The following is a 17,140-nucleotide window of genomic DNA, read 5'->3' as shown; positions in this document are numbered from 1 at the left end:
CACACGGACAGGGACGCTGGGAAAGAGCTGTTTTTCCTTTTGAATATCTCCCCACAGGGAGGTGCACCGTTGCCAGAGACACTGCAATACTGGGTCGATGCGTGGAGTGGACGGAGCCAAGCCCCTATTCCATCTCCCTGTTGCAAAATTCAATTTAATATTCGGTCCCGAAGCCGAGAAGCGATAACCTCCTGAATAGACGTTTGCCATTTGACTGAGTGTGAAAAGACTGAGTGTCAAAGTGGAAATGGCAAGTCAAGCCCTCTGCTGGTGACACTGCTGCTACTGTAGGGAGCCATGTGTTCAGCCTCATGTATCTGTTTCCAGGGGATTGAGGGCAACTCCCCTGGTGGTCCAGTGGTTAGGACGCAACATTTAAAACTCGTTGAGACCCGGGTTCGAATCCCGGTCAGGGGATGATTTTCTGGTGCAGATTAATTGGCACCGTTCAAGAAAATCTCCCATCCTGAGCGCAATGCTCCACCCAAACCAGTGCCTTTTACTCACCTTAACACTCAGTTAGCAGCACAGTTTGATCTCACAGCTTCCAATGTGGCCATTCACAGTGCACTCCCTCCAAACACACACGCACTGTCTGCTCGCATTTTTAAAGTCAGCAACGTGAAGTTATTTCGCCTCTCGCTTGTGGCAGTTTAAACGTTAACATTGTGTCTCTCTCGCGCTCTCTGTTTCGGGAAATGTCTGACTTGGAAACAATTAATTCTGGAACTGCCAGTTTAAAACTGCAGTAATTTTTCACACAACAACTGGAGTTAAATGTTTCAGGTCAGGAGACCAAGTCTGTGGAAGGTGGCACGTCCCAATACACAGGCTTGCAGCTTCCTGAAAAGTGACCTGAGACTGACGTCTTTCCCTCCAAGGTAAAACTGCAAGAGGGAAAAGGAAGAAAGGGAATGGCACTCATCCATCCCAGGAGTAAACAAGAAAACCACAGTTGCAATATCTCAGCATTCTGAGTAATAATACAGGCTCCAAAAATCCGTTCAGCATTTTGAATATCTCCCCACAGGGAGGTGCACCGTTGCCAGAGACACTGTAATACTGGGTCGATGCGTGGAGTGGACGGAGCAAGCTCTTGTTCCATCTCCCTGTTCCAAAAATCAATTTAATATTTGGTCCCCAGATAGGGGACATATCAGATATTAAACTGATAAGAACAGAAACTTTTTTTTTTTTTTTTCTGACACTCTGGGGTGCCTTATTGCCTTACAGATTCATTCCAGATTCCTTGCAGTGACATTACATCAAGCCAAAGCTCTACAAGCCAAAGCTCTACACTCTGCCCGAGGGGATTTCTCCCTGACTGCATCCCCCCGGCATACAATGGCAGGAAGGCTCCAAATGGTTGCCTTCCCCCACTTGACCACTTGATCTTCGCCAAAAGGCCGAGAAGCGATAACGCGCTCGATGCGAATTGATCTCCGCTCCTGTTTTCCCTCCCTCTTTGGTCTCTGGCTGACTGTGTCTAAAGCAGTCTAGAAGCACTGCCGTTCTCTCCCACTCTGGGCACATTTTTGCCACCGTTTCTAATTGCAACAGTGGATCAGTTTAAAGAAGTTGCCGTTTTTTCCTTTCTTGCTAGGATTGCTTGACAGATTGGTAAATTTGCCAGTCGGCCACCGATCAGATGGGAGAAGGTGGTGTCTCAACGGACCTCCGTCAGTCAGTCTCAGTCACTAACTCACTGCCGTTGAAGGAAACCGCTTTAAAGAAAACTAGTGACGTGACGTGACGTGTCTCACAGCGAGTGAGTGAGATTGCAACGGCCAATTGAGAAAGAGGTGAGGTGCTGACAATCAGCAGCTCGTGTTTAAACGTTCATTCCACAGCAGGCAAGACCAATCAAAAGAAAATACTGCAGATGCTGGCTCGGCTGGCTGGGCTGGCTGGCTGGAAATGGGAAATAAATACACAAGACGTGTTAAAGGCTGGTTAAACTGTCGAAAGAAACAAGGCGTTAATGTTTCAGAAGTGCCTATTGAAAGATGTCTCTCAAGCTGCTCCCTGACTGGGCCCTGTCCATTGTCACGTTAATCCCAGGGCGGGGGCGGGACTGCTTTGACCAGGAGACCTGTTTTCTGGGACGCAGGTGTGACATTCCAGGGAGTGCACCTGCTTTGTGCTGATTCGAAACGACCACGACAACGGCAACTTGCAGTTCTATATTACCACGACAACGCGCGTGTATATATTGCTACAGCAACAACTGGAGGCGGGACATTTCCCTTGAAGGGCGACATGCAAACAACCATCGCCGGCACCGCATCGCTGCAGTATTTTCTCCCAGAGTGTATCATCGGATATACGGTACGATATTTGAGCGGAATTAATCTCTCAGAGCATCAGCACGTTGCGAGCGAAGGGACGTTTTGATTCTTAAAACCTGCCCTTGCAATCGTAAAAGGTAGCGAATGCTGTCTAGTGGCAGTGTGTGGCGACACAAGGCATACTTACCTGGCAGGGGAGAATCTGTGATCCCGAAGGCGGATCTCCCAGGACGAGGCTAGCCCATTGCACTTGGGGTGTGCGCTGACGCCTGCGATGTCCCCAAATGCGGGATACTCGACTGCAAAATTTGTGGTAGTGGGGGACTGCGTTCGCGCTCTCCCCTGCATCGAAACGAAAAGTTAGATTGTCGACCCCGCGGTCCACCAATCGGATGGGTGACGGTGTTGTGTGTGTGTGTGTGTGTGTGTGTGTGTACGTATGTCAGTCAGTCTCTCACTCAGAGCTGCTGTGGAAGGAAACCTTTTTAAAAAGAACTTGCATATCGAAAGAAAGATGTGTCTCAAGCTGCCGGGGCCCTGTCCATTGTCACGTTAATGGCTGGACTGCTTTGACCAGGAGACCTGTTTCCTGGGTCGGAGGTGTGAGATTCCAGGGGACCTGCTTTGTGCTGATTTCCAACGGCCGTCCCTCCCTCCCTCCCCCCAGGCCTTCCTTCTGAACAACTTTGTCGTTTTATCGAGGGCCAGAAGCCTGCCTGTGAAAGGGAAGGATCAGCCGGTCGGCCCCCTGCTGGTCGCTGCTGCTCGTGGAGCAGGCGTGCGTGTCCTCAGCCTCTCGGACAGGTTCCTCAGGCGGTTGAGGCAGCTCCCCCAGGTGGCCCAGTGGTCGAGGACGCAACCTTTTAAATCGTTGAGACCCGGGTTCCAATCCCGGTCGGGGGGATGATTTTCTGGTGCAGATTAATTGGCACCACTCAAAGAAAGTCTCCCCTCCTGAGCGCAATGCTCCACCCTCACCACCACTGCCTTTTCCTCACCGAGACAAACAGACAGTCCGTCCAGTCCAGGAGCGCAGTTTTCATTTGTACTCAGACCCTGCTTGTTCAAAGTTAAGTTATTTTGCAGTTTGAATTATAATCGCTGCCTGCGTGCGAGCGAGCGAACGAGCGGCACTCAGCCCAGGAGAAGAAAAGAATAGCACTGAGCTGAGAAAGTAAGTGCAATATATCAGCTTTATTCTCAGTCATAATACGTACACACGGACAGAGACGCTGGGAAAGAGCTGTTTTTCCTTTTGAATATCTCCCCACAGGGAGGTGCACCGTTGCCAGAGACACTGCAATACTGGGTCGATGCGTGGAGTGGACGGAGCCAAGCCCCTATTCCATCTCCCTGTTGCAAAATTCAATTTAATATTCGGTCCCGAAGCCGAGAAGCGATAACCTCCTGAATAGACGTTTGCCATTTGACTGAGTGTGAAAAGACTGAGTGTCAAAGTGGAAATGGCAAGTCAAGCCCTCTGCTGGTGACACTGCTGCTACTGTAGGGAGCCATGTGTTCAGCCTCATGTATCTGTTTCCAGGGGATTGAGGGCAACTCCCCTGGTGGTCCAGTGGTTAGGACGCAACATTTAAAACTCGTTGAGACCCGGGTTCGAATCCCGGTCAGGGGATGATTTTCTGGTGCAGATTAATTGGCACCGTTCAAGAAAATCTCCCATCCTGAGCGCAATGCTCCACCCAAACCAGTGCCTTTTACTCACCTTAACACTCAGTTAGCAGCACAGTTTGATCTCACAGCTTCCAATGTGGCCATTCACAGTGCACTCCCTCCAAACACACACGCACTGTCTGCTCGCATTTTTAAAGTCAGCAACGTGAAGTTATTTCGCCTCTCGCTTGTGGCAGTTTAAACGTTAACATTGTGTCTCTCTCGCGCTCTCTGTTTCGGGAAATGTCTGACTTGGAAACAATTAATTCTGGAACTGCCAGTTTAAAACTGCAGTAATTTTTCACACAACAACTGGAGTTAAATGTTTCAGGTCAGGAGACCAAGTCTGTGGAAGGTGGCACGTCCCAATACACAGGCTTGCAGCTTCCTGAAAAGTGACCTGAGACTGACGTCTTTCCCTCCAAGGTAAAACTGCAAGAGGGAAAAGGAAGAAAGGGAATGGCACTCATCCATCCCAGGAGTAAACAAGAAAACCACAGTTGCAATATCTCAGCATTCTGAGTAATAATACAGGCTCCAAAAATCCGTTCAGCATTTTGAATATCTCCCCACAGGGAGGTGCACCGTTGCCAGAGACACTGTAATACTGGGTCGATGCGTGGAGTGGACGGAGCAAGCTCTTGTTCCATCTCCCTGTTCCAAAAATCAATTTAATATTTGGTCCCCAGATAGGGGACATATCAGATATTAAACTGATAAGAACAGAAACTTTTTTTTTTTTTTTTCTGACACTCTGGGGTGCCTTATTGCCTTACAGATTCATTCCAGATTCCTTGCAGTGACATTACATCAAGCCAAAGCTCTACAAGCCAAAGCTCTACACTCTGCCCGAGGGGATTTCTCCCTGACTGCATCCCCCCGGCATACAATGGCAGGAAGGCTCCAAATGGTTGCCTTCCCCCACTTGACCACTTGATCTTCGCCAAAAGGCCGAGAAGCGATAACGCGCTCGATGCGAATTGATCTCCGCTCCTGTTTTCCCTCCCTCTTTGGTCTCTGGCTGACTGTGTCTAAAGCAGTCTAGAAGCACTGCCGTTCTCTCCCACTCTGGGCACATTTTTGCCACCGTTTCTAATTGCAACAGTGGATCAGTTTAAAGAAGTTGCCGTTTTTTCCTTTCTTGCTAGGATTGCTTGACAGATTGGTAAATTTGCCAGTCGGCCACCGATCAGATGGGAGAAGGTGGTGTCTCAACGGACCTCCGTCAGTCAGTCTCAGTCACTAACTCACTGCCGTTGAAGGAAACCGCTTTAAAGAAAACTAGTGACGTGACGTGACGTGTCTCACAGCGAGTGAGTGAGATTGCAACGGCCAATTGAGAAAGAGGTGAGGTGCTGACAATCAGCAGCTCGTGTTTAAACGTTCATTCCACAGCAGGCAAGACCAATCAAAAGAAAATACTGCAGATGCTGGCTCGGCTGGCTGGGCTGGCTGGCTGGAAATGGGAAATAAATACACAAGACGTGTTAAAGGCTGGTTAAACTGTCGAAAGAAACAAGGCGTTAATGTTTCAGAAGTGCCTATTGAAAGATGTCTCTCAAGCTGCTCCCTGACTGGGCCCTGTCCATTGTCACGTTAATCCCAGGGCGGGGGCGGGACTGCTTTGACCAGGAGACCTGTTTTCTGGGACGCAGGTGTGACATTCCAGGGAGTGCACCTGCTTTGTGCTGATTCGAAACGACCACGACAACGGCAACTTGCAGTTCTATATTACCACGACAACGCGCGTGTATATATTGCTACAGCAACAACTGGAGGCGGGACATTTCCCTTGAAGGGCGACATGCAAACAACCATCGCCGGCACCGCATCGCTGCAGTATTTTCTCCCAGAGTGTATCATCGGATATACGGTACGATATTTGAGCGGAATTAATCTCTCAGAGCATCAGCACGTTGCGAGCGAAGGGACGTTTTGATTCTTAAAACCTGCCCTTGCAATCGTAAAAGGTAGCGAATGCTGTCTAGTGGCAGTGTGTGGCGACACAAGGCATACTTACCTGGCAGGGGAGAATCTGTGATCCCGAAGGCGGATCTCCCAGGACGAGGCTAGCCCATTGCACTTGGGGTGTGCGCTGACGCCTGCGATGTCCCCAAATGCGGGATACTCGACTGCAAAATTTGTGGTAGTGGGGGACTGCGTTCGCGCTCTCCCCTGCATCGAAACGAAAAGTTAGATTGTCGACCCCGCGGTCCACCAATCGGATGGGTGACGGTGTTGTGTGTGTGTGTGTGTGTGTGTGTGTGTACGTATGTCAGTCAGTCTCTCACTCAGAGCTGCTGTGGAAGGAAACCTTTTTAAAAAGAACTTGCATATCGAAAGAAAGATGTGTCTCAAGCTGCCGGGGCCCTGTCCATTGTCACGTTAATGGCTGGACTGCTTTGACCAGGAGACCTGTTTCCTGGGTCGGAGGTGTGAGATTCCAGGGGACCTGCTTTGTGCTGATTTCCAACGGCCGTCCCTCCCTCCCTCCCCCCAGGCCTTCCTTCTGAACAACTTTGTCGTTTTATCGAGGGCCAGAAGCCTGCCTGTGAAAGGGAAGGATCAGCCGGTCGGCCCCCTGCTGGTCGCTGCTGCTCGTGGAGCAGGCGTGCGTGTCCTCAGCCTCTCGGACAGGTTCCTCAGGCGGTTGAGGCAGCTCCCCCAGGTGGCCCAGTGGTCGAGGACGCAACCTTTTAAATCGTTGAGACCCGGGTTCCAATCCCGGTCGGGGGGATGATTTTCTGGTGCAGATTAATTGGCACCACTCAAAGAAAGTCTCCCCTCCTGAGCGCAATGCTCCACCCTCACCACCACTGCCTTTTCCTCACCGAGACAAACAGACAGTCCGTCCAGTCCAGGAGCGCAGTTTTCATTTGTACTCAGACCCTGCTTGTTCAAAGTTAAGTTATTTTGCAGTTTGAATTATAATCGCTGCCTGCGTGCGAGCGAGCGAACGAGCGGCACTCAGCCCAGGAGAAGAAAAGAATAGCACTGAGCTGAGAAAGTAAGTGCAATATATCAGCTTTATTCTCAGTCATAATACGTACACACGGACAGAGACGCTGGGAAAGAGCTGTTTTTCCTTTTGAATATCTCCCCACAGGGAGGTGCACCGTTGCCAGAGACACTGCAATACTGGGTCGATGCGTGGAGTGGACGGAGCCAAGCCCCTATTCCATCTCCCTGTTGCAAAATTCAATTTAATATTCGGTCCCGAAGCCGAGAAGCGATAACCTCCTGAATAGACGTTTGCCATTTGACTGAGTGTGAAAAGACTGAGTGTCAAAGTGGAAATGGCAACTCAAGCCCTCTGCTGGTGACACTGCTGCTACTGTAGGGAGCCATGTGTTCAGCCTTCTGTATATGTTTGCAGGGGATTGAGGGCAACTCCCCTGGTGGTCCAGTGGTTAGGACGCAACATTTAAAACTCGTTGAGACCCGGGTTCGAATCCTGGTCAGGGGATGATTTTCTGGTGCAGATTAATTGGCACCGTTCAAGAAAATCTCCCATCCTGAGCACAATGCTCCACCCAAACCAGTGCCTTTTACTCACCTTAACACTCAGTTAGCAGCACAGTTTGATCTCACAGCTTCCAATGTGGCCATTCACAGTGCACTCCCTCCAAACACACACGCACTGTCTGCTCGCATTTTTAAAGTCAGCAACGTGAAGTTATTTCGCCTCTCGCTTGTGGCAGTTTAAACGTTAACATTGTGTCTCTCTCGCGCTCTCTGTTTCGGGAAATGTCTGACTTGGAAACAATTAATTCTGGAACTGCCAGTTTAAAACTGCAGTAATTTTTCACACAACAACTGGAGTTAAATGTTTCAGGTCAGGAGACCAAGTCTGTGGAAGGTGGCACGTCCCAATACACAGGCTTGCAGCTTCCTGAAAAGTGACCTGAGACTGACGTCTTTCCCTCCAAGGTAAAACTGCAAGAGGGAAAAGGAAGAAAGGGAATGGCACTCATCCATCCCAGGAGTAAACAAGAAAACCACAGTTGCAATATCTCAGCATTCTGAGTAATAATACAGGCTCCAAAAATCCGTTCAGCATTTTGAATATCTCCCCACAGGGAGGTGCACCGTTGCCAGAGACACTGTAATACTGGGTCGATGCGTGGAGTGGACGGAGCAAGCTCTTGTTCCATCTCCCTGTTCCAAAAATCAATTTAATATTTGGTCCCCAGATAGGGGACATATCAGATATTAAACTGATAAGAACAGAAACTTTTTTTTTTTTTTTTCTGACACTCTGGGGTGCCTTATTGCCTTACAGATTCATTCCAGATTCCTTGCAGTGACATTACATCAAGCCAAAGCTCTACAAGCCAAAGCTCTACACTCTGCCCGAGGGGATTTCTCCCTGACTGCATCCCCCCGGCATACAATGGCAGGAAGGCTCCAAATGGTTGCCTTCCCCCACTTGACCACTTGATCTTCGCCAAAAGGCCGAGAAGCGATAACGCGCTCGATGCGAATTGATCTCCGCTCCTGTTTTCCCTCCCTCTTTGGTCTCTGGCTGACTGTGTCTAAAGCAGTCTAGAAGCACTGCCGTTCTCTCCCACTCTGGGCACATTTTTGCCACCGTTTCTAATTGCAACAGTGGATCAGTTTAAAGAAGTTGCCGTTTTTTCCTTTCTTGCTAGGATTGCTTGACAGATTGGTAAATTTGCCAGTCGGCCACCGATCAGATGGGAGAAGGTGGTGTCTCAACGGACCTCCGTCAGTCAGTCTCAGTCACTAACTCACTGCCGTTGAAGGAAACCGCTTTAAAGAAAACTAGTGACGTGACGTGACGTGTCTCACAGCGAGTGAGTGAGATTGCAACGGCCAATTGAGAAAGAGGTGAGGTGCTGACAATCAGCAGCTCGTGTTTAAACGTTCATTCCACAGCAGGCAAGACCAATCAAAAGAAAATACTGCAGATGCTGGCTCGGCTGGCTGGGCTGGCTGGCTGGAAATGGGAAATAAATACACAAGACGTGTTAAAGGCTGGTTAAACTGTCGAAAGAAACAAGGCGTTAATGTTTCAGAAGTGCCTATTGAAAGATGTCTCTCAAGCTGCTCCCTGACTGGGCCCTGTCCATTGTCACGTTAATCCCAGGGCGGGGGCGGGACTGCTTTGACCAGGAGACCTGTTTTCTGGGACGCAGGTGTGACATTCCAGGGAGTGCACCTGCTTTGTGCTGATTCGAAACGACCACGACAACGGCAACTTGCAGTTCTATATTACCACGACAACGCGCGTGTATATATTGCTACAGCAACAACTGGAGGCGGGACATTTCCCTTGAAGGGCGACATGCAAACAACCATCGCCGGCACCGCATCGCTGCAGTATTTTCTCCCAGAGTGTATCATCGGATATACGGTACGATATTTGAGCGGAATTAATCTCTCAGAGCATCAGCACGTTGCGAGCGAAGGGACGTTTTGATTCTTAAAACCTGCCCTTGCAATCGTAAAAGGTAGCGAATGCTGTCTAGTGGCAGTGTGTGGCGACACAAGGCATACTTACCTGGCAGGGGAGAATCTGTGATCCCGAAGGCGGATCTCCCAGGACGAGGCTAGCCCATTGCACTTGGGGTGTGCGCTGACGCCTGCGATGTCCCCAAATGCGGGATACTCGACTGCAAAATTTGTGGTAGTGGGGGACTGCGTTCGCGCTCTCCCCTGCATCGAAACGAAAAGTTAGATTGTCGACCCCGCGGTCCACCAATCGGATGGGTGACGGTGTTGTGTGTGTGTGTGTGTGTGTGTGTGTGTACGTATGTCAGTCAGTCTCTCACTCAGAGCTGCTGTGGAAGGAAACCTTTTTAAAAAGAACTTGCATATCGAAAGAAAGATGTGTCTCAAGCTGCCGGGGCCCTGTCCATTGTCACGTTAATGGCTGGACTGCTTTGACCAGGAGACCTGTTTCCTGGGTCGGAGGTGTGAGATTCCAGGGGACCTGCTTTGTGCTGATTTCCAACGGCCGTCCCTCCCTCCCTCCCCCCAGGCCTTCCTTCTGAACAACTTTGTCGTTTTATCGAGGGCCAGAAGCCTGCCTGTGAAAGGGAAGGATCAGCCGGTCGGCCCCCTGCTGGTCGCTGCTGCTCGTGGAGCAGGCGTGCGTGTCCTCAGCCTCTCGGACAGGTTCCTCAGGCGGTTGAGGCAGCTCCCCCAGGTGGCCCAGTGGTCGAGGACGCAACCTTTTAAATCGTTGAGACCCGGGTTCCAATCCCGGTCGGGGGGATGATTTTCTGGTGCAGATTAATTGGCACCACTCAAAGAAAGTCTCCCCTCCTGAGCGCAATGCTCCACCCTCACCACCACTGCCTTTTCCTCACCGAGACAAACAGACAGTCCGTCCAGTCCAGGAGCGCAGTTTTCATTTGTACTCAGACCCTGCTTGTTCAAAGTTAAGTTATTTTGCAGTTTGAATTATAATCGCTGCCTGCGTGCGAGCGAGCGAACGAGCGGCACTCAGCCCAGGAGAAGAAAAGAATAGCACTGAGCTGAGAAAGTAAGTGCAATATATCAGCTTTATTCTCAGTCATAATACGTACACACGGACAGAGACGCTGGGAAAGAGCTGTTTTTCCTTTTGAATATCTCCCCACAGGGAGGTGCACCGTTGCCAGAGACACTGCAATACTGGGTCGATGCGTGGAGTGGACGGAGCCAAGCCCCTATTCCATCTCCCTGTTGCAAAATTCAATTTAATATTCGGTCCCGAAGCCGAGAAGCGATAACCTCCTGAATAGACGTTTGCCATTTGACTGAGTGTGAAAAGACTGAGTGTCAAAGTGGAAATGGCAACTCAAGCCCTCTGCTGGTGACACTGCTGCTACTGTAGGGAGCCATGTGTTCAGCCTTCTGTATATGTTTGCAGGGGATTGAGGGCAACTCCCCTGGTGGTCCAGTGGTTAGGACGCAACATTTAAAACTCGTTGAGACCCGGGTTCGAATCCTGGTCAGGGGATGATTTTCTGGTGCAGATTAATTGGCACCGTTCAAGAAAATCTCCCATCCTGAGCACAATGCTCCACCCAAACCAGTGCCTTTTACTCACCTTAACACTCAGTTAGCAGCACAGTTTGATCTCACAGCTTCCAATGTGGCCATTCACAGTGCACTCCCTCCAAACACACACGCACTGTCTGCTCGCATTTTTAAAGTCAGCAACGTGAAGTTATTTCGCCTCTCGCTTGTGGCAGTTTGAACGTTAACATTGTGTCTCTCTCGCGCTCTCTGTTTCGGGAAATGTCTGACTTGGAAACAATTAATTCTGGAACTGCCAGTTTAAAACTGCAGTAATTTTTCACACAACAACTGGAGTTGAATGTTTCAGGTCAGGAGACCAAGTCTGTGGAAGGTGGCACGTCCCAATACACAGGCTTGCAGCTTCCTGAAAAGTGACCTGAGACTGACGTCTTTCCCTCCAAGGTAAAACTGCAAGAGGGAAAAGGAAGAAAGGGAGTGGCACTCATCCATCCCAGGAGTAAACAAGAAAACCACAGTTGCAATATCTCAGCATTCTGAGTAATAATACAGGCTCCAAAAATCCGTTCAGCATTTTGAATATCTCCCCACAGGGAGGTGCACCGTTGCCAGAGACACTGTAATACTGGGTCGATGCGTGGAGTGGACGGAGCAAGCTCTTGTTCCATCTCCCTGTTCCAAAAATCAATTTAATATTTGGTCCCCAGATAGGGGACATATCAGATATTAAACTGATAAGAACAGAAACTTTTTTTTTTTTTTTTCTGACACTCTGGGGTGCCTTATTGCCTTACAGATTCATTCCAGATTCCTTGCAGTGACATTACATCAAGCCAAAGCTCTACAAGCCAAAGCTCTACACTCTGCCCGAGGGGATTTCTCCCTGACTGCATCCCCCCGGCATACAATGGCAGGAAGGCTCCAAATGGTTGCCTTCCCCCACTTGACCACTTGATCTTCGCCAAAAGGCCGAGAAGCGATAACGCGCTCGATGCGAATTGATCTCCGCTCCTGTTTTCCCTCCCTCTTTGGTCTCTGGCTGACTGTGTCTAAAGCAGTCTGGAAGCACTGCCGTTCTCTCCCACTCTGGGCACATTTTTGCCACCGTTTCTAATTGCAACAGTGGATCAGTTTAAAGAAGTTGCCGTTTTTTCCTTTCTTGCTAGGATTGCTTGACAGATTGGTAAATTTGCCAGTCGGCCACCGATCAGATGGGAGAAGGTGGTGTCTCAACGGACCTCCGTCAGTCAGTCTCAGTCACTAACTCACTGCCGTTGAAGGAAACCGCTTTAAAGAAAACTAGTGACGTGACGTGACGTGTCTCACAGCGAGTGAGTGAGATTGCAACGGCCAATTGAGAAAGAGGTGAGGTGCTGACAATCAGCAGCTCGTGTTTAAACGTTCATTCCACAGCAGGCAAGACCAATCAAAAGAAAATACTGCAGATGCTGGCTCGGCTGGCTGGGCTGGCTGGCTGGAAATGGGAAATAAATACACAAGACGTGTTAAAGGCTGGTTAAACTGTCGAAAGAAACAAGGCGTTAATGTTTCAGAAGTGCCTATTGAAAGATGTCTCTCAAGCTGCTCCCTGACTGGGCCCTGTCCATTGTCACGTTAATCCCAGGGCGGGGGCGGGACTGCTTTGACCAGGAGACCTGTTTTCTGGGACGCAGGTGTGACATTCCAGGGAGTGCACCTGCTTTGTGCTGATTCGAAACGACCACGACAACGGCAACTTGCAGTTCTATATTACCACGACAACGCGCGTGTATATATTGCTACAGCAACAACTGGAGGCGGGACATTTCCCTTGAAGGGCGACATGCAAACAACCATCGCCGGCACCGCATCGCTGCAGTATTTTCTCCCAGAGTGTATCATCGGATATACGGTACGATATTTGAGCGGAATTAATCTCTCAGAGCATCAGCACGTTGCGAGCGAAGGGACGTTTTGATTCTTAAAACCTGCCCTTGCAATCGTAAAAGGTAGCGAATGCTGTCTAGTGGCAGTGTGTGGCGACACAAGGCATACTTACCTGGCAGGGGAGAATCTGTGATCCCGAAGGCGGATCTCCCAGGACGAGGCTAGCCCATTGCACTTGGGGTGTGCGCTGACGCCTGCGATGTCCCCAAATGCGGGATACTCGACTGCAAAATTTGTGGTAGTGGGGGACTGCGTTCGCGCTCTCCCCTGCATCGAAACGAAAAGTTAGATTGTCGACCCCGCGGTCCACCAATCGGATGGGTGACGGTGTTGTGTGTGTGTGTGTGTGTGTGTGTGTGTACGTATGTCAGTCAGTCTCTCACTCAGAGCTGCTGTGGAAGGAAACCTTTTTAAAAAGAACTTGCATATCGAAAGAAAGATGTGTCTCAAGCTGCCGGGGCCCTGTCCATTGTCACGTTAATGGCTGGACTGCTTTGACCAGGAGACCTGTTTCCTGGGTCGGAGGTGTGAGATTCCAGGGGACCTGCTTTGTGCTGATTTCCAACGGCCGTCCCTCCCTCCCTCCCCCCAGGCCTTCCTTCTGAACAACTTTGTCGTTTTATCGAGGGCCAGAAGCCTGCCTGTGAAAGGGAAGGATCAGCCGGTCGGCCCCCTGCTGGTCGCTGCTGCTCGTGGAGCAGGCGTGCGTGTCCTCAGCCTCTCGGACAGGTTCCTCAGGCGGTTGAGGCAGCTCCCCCAGGTGGCCCAGTGGTCGAGGACGCAACCTTTTAAATCGTTGAGACCCGGGTTCCAATCCCGGTCGGGGGGATGATTTTCTGGTGCAGATTAATTGGCACCACTCAAAGAAAGTCTCCCCTCCTGAGCGCAATGCTCCACCCTCACCACCACTGCCTTTTCCTCACCGAGACAAACAGACAGTCCGTCCAGTCCAGGAGCGCAGTTTTCATTTGTACTCAGACCCTGCTTGTTCAAAGTTAAGTTATTTTGCAGTTTGAATTATAATCGCTGCCTGCGTGCGAGCGAGCGAACGAGCGGCACTCAGCCCAGGAGAAGAAAAGAATAGCACTGAGCTGAGAAAGTAAGTGCAATATATCAGCTTTATTCTCAGTCATAATACGTACACACGGACAGAGACGCTGGGAAAGAGCTGTTTTTCCTTTTGAATATCTCCCCACAGGGAGGTGCACCGTTGCCAGAGACACTGCAATACTGGGTCGATGCGTGGAGTGGACGGAGCCAAGCCCCTATTCCATCTCCCTGTTGCAAAATTCAATTTAATATTCGGTCCCGAAGCCGAGAAGCGATAACCTCCTGAATAGACGTTTGCCATTTGACTGAGTGTGAAAAGACTGAGTGTCAAAGTGGAAATGGCAACTCAAGCCCTCTGCTGGTGACACTGCTGCTACTGTAGGGAGCCATGTGTTCAGCCTTCTGTATATGTTTGCAGGGGATTGAGGGCAACTCCCCTGGTGGTCCAGTGGTTAGGACGCAACATTTAAAACTCGTTGAGACCCGGGTTCGAATCCTGGTCAGGGGATGATTTTCTGGTGCAGATTAATTGGCACCGTTCAAGAAAATCTCCCATCCTGAGCGCAATGCTCCACCCAAACCAGTGCCTTTTACTCACCTTAACACTCAGTTAGCAGCACAGTTTGATCTCACAGCTTCCAATGTGGCCATTCACAGTGCACTCCCTCCAAACACACACGCACTGTCTGCTCGCATTTTTAAAGTCAGCAACGTGAAGTTATTTCGCCTCTCGCTTGTGGCAGTTTAAACGTTAACATTGTGTCTCTCTCGCGCTCTCTGTTTCGGGAAATGTCTGACTTGGAAACAATTAATTCTGGAACTGCCAGTTTAAAACTGCAGTAATTTTTCACACAACAACTGGAGTTAAATGTTTCAGGTCAGGAGACCAAGTCTGTGGAAGGTGGCACGTCCCAATACACAGGCTTGCAGCTTCCTGAAAAGTGACCTGAGACTGACGTCTTTCCCTCCAAGGTAAAACTGCAAGAGGGAAAAGGAAGAAAGGGAATGGCACTCATCCATCCCAGGAGTAAACAAGAAAACCACAGTTGCAATATCTCAGCATTCTGAGTAATAATACAGGCTCCAAAAATCCGTTCAGCATTTTGAATATCTCCCCACAGGGAGGTGCACCGTTGCCAGAGACACTGTAATACTGGGTCGATGCGTGGAGTGGACGGAGCAAGCTCTTGTTCCATCTCCCTGTTCCAAAAATCAATTTAATATTTGGTCCCCAGATAGGGGACATATCAGATATTAAACTGATAAGAACAGAAACTTTTTTTTTTTTTTTTCTGACACTCTGGGGTGCCTTATTGCCTTACAGATTCATTCCAGATTCCTTGCAGTGACATTACATCAAGCCAAAGCTCTACAAGCCAAAGCTCTACACTCTGCCCGAGGGGATTTCTCCCTGACTGCATCCCCCCGGCATACAATGGCAGGAAGGCTCCAAATGGTTGCCTTCCCCCACTTGACCACTTGATCTTCGCCAAAAGGCCGAGAAGCGATAACGCGCTCGATGCGAATTGATCTCCGCTCCTGTTTTCCCTCCCTCTTTGGTCTCTGGCTGACTGTGTCTAAAGCAGTCTAGAAGCACTGCCGTTCTCTCCCACTCTGGGCACATTTTTGCCACCGTTTCTAATTGCAACAGTGGATCAGTTTAAAGAAGTTGCCGTTTTTTCCTTTCTTGCTAGGATTGCTTGACAGATTGGTAAATTTGCCAGTCGGCCACCGATCAGATGGGAGAAGGTGGTGTCTCAACGGACCTCCGTCAGTCAGTCTCAGTCACTAACTCACTGCCGTTGAAGGAAACCGCTTTAAAGAAAACTAGTGACGTGACGTGACGTGTCTCACAGCGAGTGAGTGAGATTGCAACGGCCAATTGAGAAAGAGGTGAGGTGCTGACAATCAGCAGCTCGTGTTTAAACGTTCATTCCACAGCAGGCAAGACCAATCAAAAGAAAATACTGCAGATGCTGGCTCGGCTGGCTGGGCTGGCTGGCTGGAAATGGGAAATAAATACACAAGACGTGTTAAAGGCTGGTTAAACTGTCGAAAGAAACAAGGCGTTAATGTTTCAGAAGTGCCTATTGAAAGATGTCTCTCAAGCTGCTCCCTGACTGGGCCCTGTCCATTGTCACGTTAATCCCAGGGCGGGGGCGGGACTGCTTTGACCAGGAGACCTGTTTTCTGGGACGCAGGTGTGACATTCCAGGGAGTGCACCTGCTTTGTGCTGATTCGAAACGACCACGACAACGGCAACTTGCAGTTCTATATTACCACGACAACGCGCGTGTATATATTGCTACAGCAACAACTGGAGGCGGGACATTTCCCTTGAAGGGCGACATGCAAACAACCATCGCCGGCACCGCATCGCTGCAGTATTTTCTCCCAGAGTGTATCATCGGATATACGGTACGATATTTGAGCGGAATTAATCTCTCAGAGCATCAGCACGTTGCGAGCGAAGGGACGTTTTGATTCTTAAAACCTGCCCTTGCAATCGTAAAAGGTAGCGAATGCTGTCTAGTGGCAGTGTGTGGCGACACAAGGCATACTTACCTGGCAGGGGAGAATCTGTGATCCCGAAGGCGGATCTCCCAGGACGAGGCTAGCCCATTGCACTTGGGGTGTGCGCTGACGCCTGCGATGTCCCCAAATGCGGGATACTCGACTGCAAAATTTGTGGTAGTGGGGGACTGCGTTCGCGCTCTCCCCTGCATCGAAACGAAAAGTTAGATTGTCGACCCCGCGGTCCACCAATCGGATGGGTGACGGTGTTGTGTGTGTGTGTGTGTGTGTGTGTGTGTACGTATGTCAGTCAGTCTCTCACTCAGAGCTGCTGTGGAAGGAAACCTTTTTAAAAAGAACTTGCATATCGAAAGAAAGATGTGTCTCAAGCTGCCGGGGCCCTGTCCATTGTCACGTTAATGGCTGGACTGCTTTGACCAGGAGACCTGTTTCCTGGGTCGGAGGTGTGAGATTCCAGGGGACCTGCTTTGTGCTGATTTCCAACGGCCGTCCCTCCCTCCCTCCCCCCAGGCCTTCCTTCTGAACAACTTTGTCGTTTTATCGAGGGCCAGAAGCCTGCCTGTGAAAGGGAAGGATCAGCCGGTCGGCCCCCTGCTGGTCGCTGCTGCTCGTGGAGCAGGCGTGCGTGTCCTCAGCCTCTCGGACAGGTTCCTCAGGCGGTTGAGGCAGCTCCCCCAGG

At 50.1% G+C, this 17,140-nt stretch overlaps 5 non-coding genes and 10 pseudogenes across 5 annotated transcripts; 5 read left to right on the top strand and 10 right to left on the bottom strand.

Annotated features, from left to right (window-relative positions):
• Positions 1 to 56: 56 nt before the first annotated feature.
• LOC137317254 (U2 spliceosomal RNA) lies at positions 57 to 185 on the bottom strand (annotated as a pseudogene).
• An 844-nt stretch (positions 186 to 1,029) lies between these two features.
• Positions 1,030 to 1,235, bottom strand: LOC137317204 (U2 spliceosomal RNA; annotated as a pseudogene).
• Positions 1,236 to 2,467: 1,232 nt separating this feature from the next.
• On the top strand, positions 2,468 to 2,633 carry LOC137317283 (U1 spliceosomal RNA). The gene has a single exon (XR_010961676.1). It is a non-coding gene; the product is annotated as a U1 spliceosomal RNA (small nuclear RNA).
• Positions 2,634 to 3,560: 927 nt separating this feature from the next.
• LOC137317253 (U2 spliceosomal RNA) lies at positions 3,561 to 3,689 on the bottom strand (annotated as a pseudogene).
• Positions 3,690 to 4,533: 844 nt separating this feature from the next.
• Positions 4,534 to 4,739, bottom strand: LOC137317203 (U2 spliceosomal RNA; annotated as a pseudogene).
• Positions 4,740 to 5,971: 1,232 nt separating this feature from the next.
• Positions 5,972 to 6,137, top strand: LOC137317282 (U1 spliceosomal RNA). Its single transcript, XR_010961675.1, has one exon. It is a non-coding gene; the product is annotated as a U1 spliceosomal RNA (small nuclear RNA).
• A 927-nt stretch (positions 6,138 to 7,064) lies between these two features.
• Positions 7,065 to 7,193, bottom strand: LOC137317251 (U2 spliceosomal RNA; annotated as a pseudogene).
• An 844-nt stretch (positions 7,194 to 8,037) lies between these two features.
• Positions 8,038 to 8,243, bottom strand: LOC137317202 (U2 spliceosomal RNA; annotated as a pseudogene).
• Positions 8,244 to 9,475: 1,232 nt separating this feature from the next.
• LOC137317281 (U1 spliceosomal RNA) lies at positions 9,476 to 9,641 on the top strand. The gene has a single exon (XR_010961674.1). It is a non-coding gene; the product is annotated as a U1 spliceosomal RNA (small nuclear RNA).
• A 927-nt stretch (positions 9,642 to 10,568) lies between these two features.
• Positions 10,569 to 10,697, bottom strand: LOC137317250 (U2 spliceosomal RNA; annotated as a pseudogene).
• Positions 10,698 to 11,541: 844 nt separating this feature from the next.
• On the bottom strand, positions 11,542 to 11,747 carry LOC137317201 (U2 spliceosomal RNA; annotated as a pseudogene).
• A 1,232-nt stretch (positions 11,748 to 12,979) lies between these two features.
• LOC137317280 (U1 spliceosomal RNA) lies at positions 12,980 to 13,145 on the top strand. Its single transcript, XR_010961673.1, has one exon. It is a non-coding gene; the product is annotated as a U1 spliceosomal RNA (small nuclear RNA).
• A 927-nt stretch (positions 13,146 to 14,072) lies between these two features.
• On the bottom strand, positions 14,073 to 14,201 carry LOC137317249 (U2 spliceosomal RNA; annotated as a pseudogene).
• An 844-nt stretch (positions 14,202 to 15,045) lies between these two features.
• Positions 15,046 to 15,251, bottom strand: LOC137317315 (U2 spliceosomal RNA; annotated as a pseudogene).
• A 1,232-nt stretch (positions 15,252 to 16,483) lies between these two features.
• Positions 16,484 to 16,649, top strand: LOC137317279 (U1 spliceosomal RNA). Its single transcript, XR_010961672.1, has one exon. It is a non-coding gene; the product is annotated as a U1 spliceosomal RNA (small nuclear RNA).
• Positions 16,650 to 17,140: the final 491 nt, after the last annotated feature.

The sequence above is a fragment of the Heptranchias perlo genome, unplaced genomic scaffold (assembly GCF_035084215.1).
Source record: "Heptranchias perlo isolate sHepPer1 unplaced genomic scaffold, sHepPer1.hap1 HAP1_SCAFFOLD_605, whole genome shotgun sequence".
Taxonomy (NCBI): domain Eukaryota; kingdom Metazoa; phylum Chordata; class Chondrichthyes; order Hexanchiformes; family Hexanchidae; genus Heptranchias; species Heptranchias perlo.
Note: the sequence above shows the minus strand (reverse complement) of the source record. Positions and strands in the feature narration are given on the sequence as shown.